Genomic DNA, 5,802 nt, shown 5'->3' with positions numbered 1-5,802 from the left:
AGCTCTTTTGCCCTTTTCCTGACACTTTGCAGAGCACCAATCTCAGCTGCAAGGGAGACCTCAGCAGTTTTATCTTTCTCTTCAGTTTATTTAATCCTTACACACTTCTGGGACTGACTGGTGTTCTCACATAAGTGTCTTAAAGGAGCTGTTTCATACAGAAGTGCATATTAATTGCCCCTGGATTATAGGAGAGGTTCCTGCAACTGCTTGTCCCAGTAACCCATGTCTGAAGCTAAGCTTCTTCTCAGTACTATTCCCATCACTAGCACTGATCCCTGCAGGCAGCCCCAGCTGCCCATAGAGCTCCCCATATAATGTGCCTGGTATTGCTTCCAGCAGTAATGCTGCACCAGCTAAAGAGGCTAAGAGCAGCTTTCAACTGTCTCCAAGCGTCTTTTTACATTCCTCCCGGATGGCAGAGTCTTTATATCCCATCTAACTGACAGACCGCACATCTAACAGAGATTTTTCTGAATACTTCCCTTTCTATGTGTGGGAACAATCTGGTCAGTGAGGAGTTAATATGTTTCTGTCATTTTCATCTGTCCTTGAATCTACAGAAGTAGACACATGAGATTAGTTTGTGACTCAAAGGTTGCAGGTGCAAGTCCTTGCTGGTTTACAAGCTACTGTTGTACTCCAGCTCCCAAACTGCAGTGGGGTTACACAGCCTTACCCTTTCTCACTCTGGAGCTGTTGGCATAAATGCCGGTGTAATTAAACAGTAAGGCCCCTGACTACTCAGAGGCCTTACATGGTATAAACAATTCAGGCAAACCAGTGCGTGTTTCCTCATATCTTCAACAGCATGACAGAGTTTTTGTTTTCTCTGGAGTAACTAGCATGCCTGCCTTGTTCTGCTCAAATTACTATATTCTCATGTTATCATTTCCAGTCACTTCAGAAGCACTCCTCCCCATTCCATACCTGGCCAGAAGCATCTCCCAATTGCTAATATTCAGTTCTGATTTTCTTTTTCTTTTTTTTTTTTTTGGTTTGGTTTGCTTTTGTTGTTTGCTTTGGTTTGTTTTGTTTGGGGGTTTTGTTTGGTTTTGTTTTATTTCTCTACAGGAGACATCAGAGTCATTCTCATGGTTTTACAATCCAACAATAAATTTGGTAAATACACTGCTTAGGGTGAAGATCAGCTAGCTGCACACCATCATGTTATCTGTAGGAGCCGGGGGGTGGAATTCTGGAAGAGAAATTTCTGTTTTTATGAGTCAGTGTTGATGTGGATCTTCTGACAGACTGTCTTAATGATGCTGATGGTATTTTGCAGCAATAAAGAAAGGTGAGAGTGTTAAAGTACCCAGATTCCTGCATTTGTACCTGTTTTCCTGTTTATTTAAAAATTATCAAATCCAACTAGAAGTTATTTTGCTAAGCCTGTAATACAACGGAACTTCTTTCCTGCTCCTTTCACTAAAGGGAATGTGTGTGTTGTTTCAGATTTCATTTCTGTTTTCTGACAGTGGGAGAGGGGATGGTGAGGGGAGCAGGGCACTAGGCATCACAGCAGTTACCAGATGGTCTTTTACATGTCCTGACACTGAATTAAGATACATGTCTCAACAAATTCTTTGATAAAAGACACAAGGTTCTTCTCTCTCCACCAAAAGTTGTGGGCCTGCAAAGAACTGGTATTTCTAATCCTACCTTCCTGCTTGCTATATTGTGAAATGTTCTGATGCACAGACCCTTTCTGGTTTTGCATCCACCCAGTCAGGGTTCAATGGCATTTCACTGCTTTGTTGTCCAGCCAGGAATCAGTCGGTTGCTTTTTCTGCTGAATCATAGTCATTGTGTACAATCAGTCCAGCCACAGCCTGCCCCAGAATGAGGAAAGGCAATTTTCTGACTGCTGAGTTGCTGAAAGATGACTGTAGATGTGGGTATTGATCATGGCTATTCTTTGTTAAACAGAGCATCTGTTATCTGCAGGGTCCAGAGAAGACCCATCTGGCCTGTGGCCTTTGAGGAGACATGTTCAGCTCTCAACCTCTGGCCTGTTCCCAGAGCCCTCTCCCCAGGGCTGTCTGGGGTGGATGCTGGGTCCTGCAGCTCTCAGCTGCAGCAATGTCAGCTTGAGATGGTGGGTCAGTCTGGGAGAAGGGAGAAGGGAGAAGAGAGGCACCTGCTGTCATCACTGCCTGTGTGGTGGACTTCCTTTTTGCTGGAGCTGCCTCATAATTTGGAGCTGAGTGTAACATTTTGCAATGGGTAGAAAATGCCAGAGGGTTTTGTGTTAGGGCACACGAGGTTTGCTAGAGCCCTGCACATGCATCTAGGCAAGGCCGTGCAGGCAGCTGCCTCCAGCGCCATGGGAAGGACAGAGAGCAGACTGTTACAAAAACACATCTTTTCTGGGGCTTCCCACTCCCCTTTGTGCTGCTTTTCTGAGTCCAACTTCCTCTGGGATATATTTGTATTTATCTCTTGTACAGGCTTTGTATATGCTTTTTTTTCAGCCTCAGGCCCCTTTTTGAGGAAAAGCATATATTCCTTCCCTTCAGCCAGAGACATTGTTGGAAGGAGCAGAATTTTGGTTCTTGCTTATGACTGGCAAGTACGGACCATGACCTTGGAGCGTAGCTGGGTGCTCCATGTGTTACTGACCATGTTACAGCATGCTGTTGTTGGAGTCTTGCAGCTGCTCACTCTCCCCTTGCTTGCTTTGTATGAAACACTCTTTTGTATATGTTCTATAACCATGTATTTCTAGACTTCTGCGCAGACATCTGGAAATGCAACTGTCCAGCCAGATTGCTCTTCTGGGGTAAGAGTATATTTCATTGTTTAATACAATTAATTACATGGAATTTTTTCCCTTTGCAATCAAACCTCTGCTTCCCCTGTCCACCCCAGTTCACAGTACAGCTGGGCTGGAAGCTACTGTTTTGATCCAGGGCTTCAGGTTTATTCCTCATATTGGCTTTTCTTGCTGTTTTATGGTAGCCACTCACTCGGCTACTAACTCTGTTGTAAAGGACCACACTGCATGCATTTGACTGGGCTATCTTTCTTTGTAAGTTAGTATGAACCATGGGTGGTTGGAGTAGCCACAGGAATACCCAGCATTCTGGCCTTGGTCCTTGCTGTCATCTTGGCAGTGGTCTGTATTCTCCAGTGGAAGAACTACAGCTGGAATCAGGTGACTACCTTCCATCTCCGGGGTGTCTTGCTGCTTCTAAGCCTAGATCTCCATATCAGAAACCTGATTCAACACCCTTTTCAGCTCTTGGGAAGTTCGGGACCACATCTCTTGACTTTCCAATTGTTTTTGCTCTGTCTCTCAAAGGCTGGACTTCAGCCTAGAATTTGAAGGGTTCATGAGGATAAAAGAGAAATTCACGTTCAAATACTGAAAGGGCACTGCCAAGTGGTCTGTTTAAATAGCAGGAAATTAAAAATCCACAAGCTATCACCATTGTTCTTCAGTGGATTTCTCTCTCATTTCCTACAGGAAATCATCCTCTCACTACAAATGGTGTTATTTGGCTCCAGAAATGTTGCCAAGGTGTTTTGTTTGTGACTTGTTGATAGATGTTGTTTGTCACTGTTTTGTTCATTGCTTCAGACGAATCAACACCCCAGCCGGCAGGAAGGACACGAATATGAATCATCTCCTCCCAGACCTCCAGACGTAAGCCATCTATTAATTTGTCAACATAGCACACATGCTGCTGAGTTACTGATCACAGGACTGGCTTTAAGGGTAGCCCTAGACTAATAGAAAGCTCGTCATAACCTCCTCCCCAGGCTTGCCTGTGTCTCCTACATGACTGCTGTTTCTGGTTGCATGTCTGTCCATTTGATGCAATCCCAGATGAGAGGTCAGCAATGGTTTGCCATTGTTTTAGAGTACACAGGCATTAGCACTGCAACCTTCGTGGGCAAAAAACGGAGGGGGAAGGAGGGATGGACCTGACGTGGGCAGATAGGATATTTCCTTCAAAATAATGCTAAACATTTTCAAAGGGAGGTGGGAATTCTTGCATACTGTATTCTCTGCAGTACTCACTTGGTTTTCGAGTACCTTGTGACAACCAATCAAAGAAATTATATTTTGCTTCTAGGACTTCTATATGACCATGATGCAGGGGACAACAAGTATCTATGTAAATGAAGATCAAGACAAACACCTCAAACTGAACATCCAGACACAGCCAAGGCCCATGAGAACAAAGGAGCCCAGAAGAGAGTCGCCTGTGGTGGAATATTTTTATGAAAACCATCCAGTCTCTAACTGAAAGAAAAGCACAAAATTGTATCTGGGGCCAGAAATAACAACCAGAAATAACAAGAAGACACAACCCTTTTCCTGGACACCAGGGGTCACACAGTTGCAGTTTATGAACAAGAGAGTTTTCTTTTTGTGCCTACATGAAATTCTATAGAGACTAAAAGTAATTGGATGGAGAAAGAACTTGTTTGCAATCGTGCCTCTGAGATGTAGAAGCAAAATCAGATTCCATTGGAGTACCCCAAGTTCTCTGAAAGAGATGGCTTTGGTGTTCTCCTACATTAATTCATTTTATTAAAGAACATCCAAATCCCTGCAGTGATACTGATGGTAGAAAAGAGCAGCCAGAGAGTTGGTTGCAGTCCCAGGTAACTGAGTTCTTTGCCTCAACCTTCAAAAAACAGGAAGGCATTCTTTTCATTTGGCAGAAAGCCCTCAGGCTGCAGGACCCCCTTCCCCTCTAACACCATGAGCCTTCCTGACTGGTGGTCTGTTGCAACTGCTCAGATCCTTGCAGGCAGCAGCAGTGAGCGCAGCGGATGAACAAGGAAGGACCCCTGCCTGGGAGGAACAGCCCCTCCCACAGGGTGCTGGCCACAGGCACTGCAGACCTACTCTGCAGTGTAGCAGCAAATGTGGGCACTGCCCCAACCCAAATTAAATAACAGCTCAAATGCTCATAAATAGATTTTTCTTTATTGACTTGTTAAAGTACACACATGGAGTGCTATCCATCTGCAAAGCATGGTCTTGGTGGGACATGGGCTGCAGGAGCACCCATGGGATCTGTGTTTGTGAGAAAAGCAGCTGATTGATGCAGCCACTGTGCTCAATGATCCCATGACAGAATGTCAGTGCAAGGGGCTACAATGTCACCCGGAGCCTCCTGTAATGGGGTGGAGTTCTGGGAGGCTTCAAAGCTGTCTACTCTGTGCATATATCTATGTTTGGACTGCTTCCCTGGAACTTGGGCAAGGTGGGCCAATGCTCCTGCTGTTGGTTTCAGTAAAGGAGATGTAAAGGAAAAGCCAGGCTGGGGATGCTGTAGAGAGTGGTTTAGTGCTTTTCAGCGGGGGAGAGCACAGAGCTGGTAGGCAGGAGGTATGTTGCTTGCCCCACTCAGTGTCGGGGTTATGCTGAGCTCCTGGGGGTCAACAACAGACTTCAAGGTAAAGTTCTGCAAGATGCTGGCTATGAGTAAGAATATCTCCATTCGTGCCAAGCCCTCTCCAGGGCATATTCGCTTTCCTGAAAGTGGAAGCACAAAACAGCACTCAGTAGGTGTTTCTAAGTAGACCAGAGTTTGTACTAAGCAGCTGTGTTGCACAGCTTTGTTTACTACCCACAGCCACAGCAGTGAGATGACTGTCAAGATTTACTAAGGACATTTTCAAGAGAAGAATTTGTGGGAGAAAGACCCTTGGCAGTTAGGATGGGTGTATGAAGGAAGAACAGGAGTAGGAGAAGTCTCAAACACGGAGAGAACATCACAGGAGTCAAGATGAGAGAGAGCAAGGGGACATAAAGCACAGGTGAAAAAGTGGAAGGTTGAG

Source organism: Manacus vitellinus, unplaced genomic scaffold, assembly GCF_001715985.3.
Source record: "Manacus vitellinus isolate BGI_N305 unplaced genomic scaffold, ASM171598v3 scaffold_15_pilon, whole genome shotgun sequence".
NCBI classification, from domain to species: Eukaryota; Metazoa; Chordata; class Aves; order Passeriformes; family Pipridae; genus Manacus; species Manacus vitellinus.
This window is presented reverse-complemented; position numbering follows the sequence as displayed.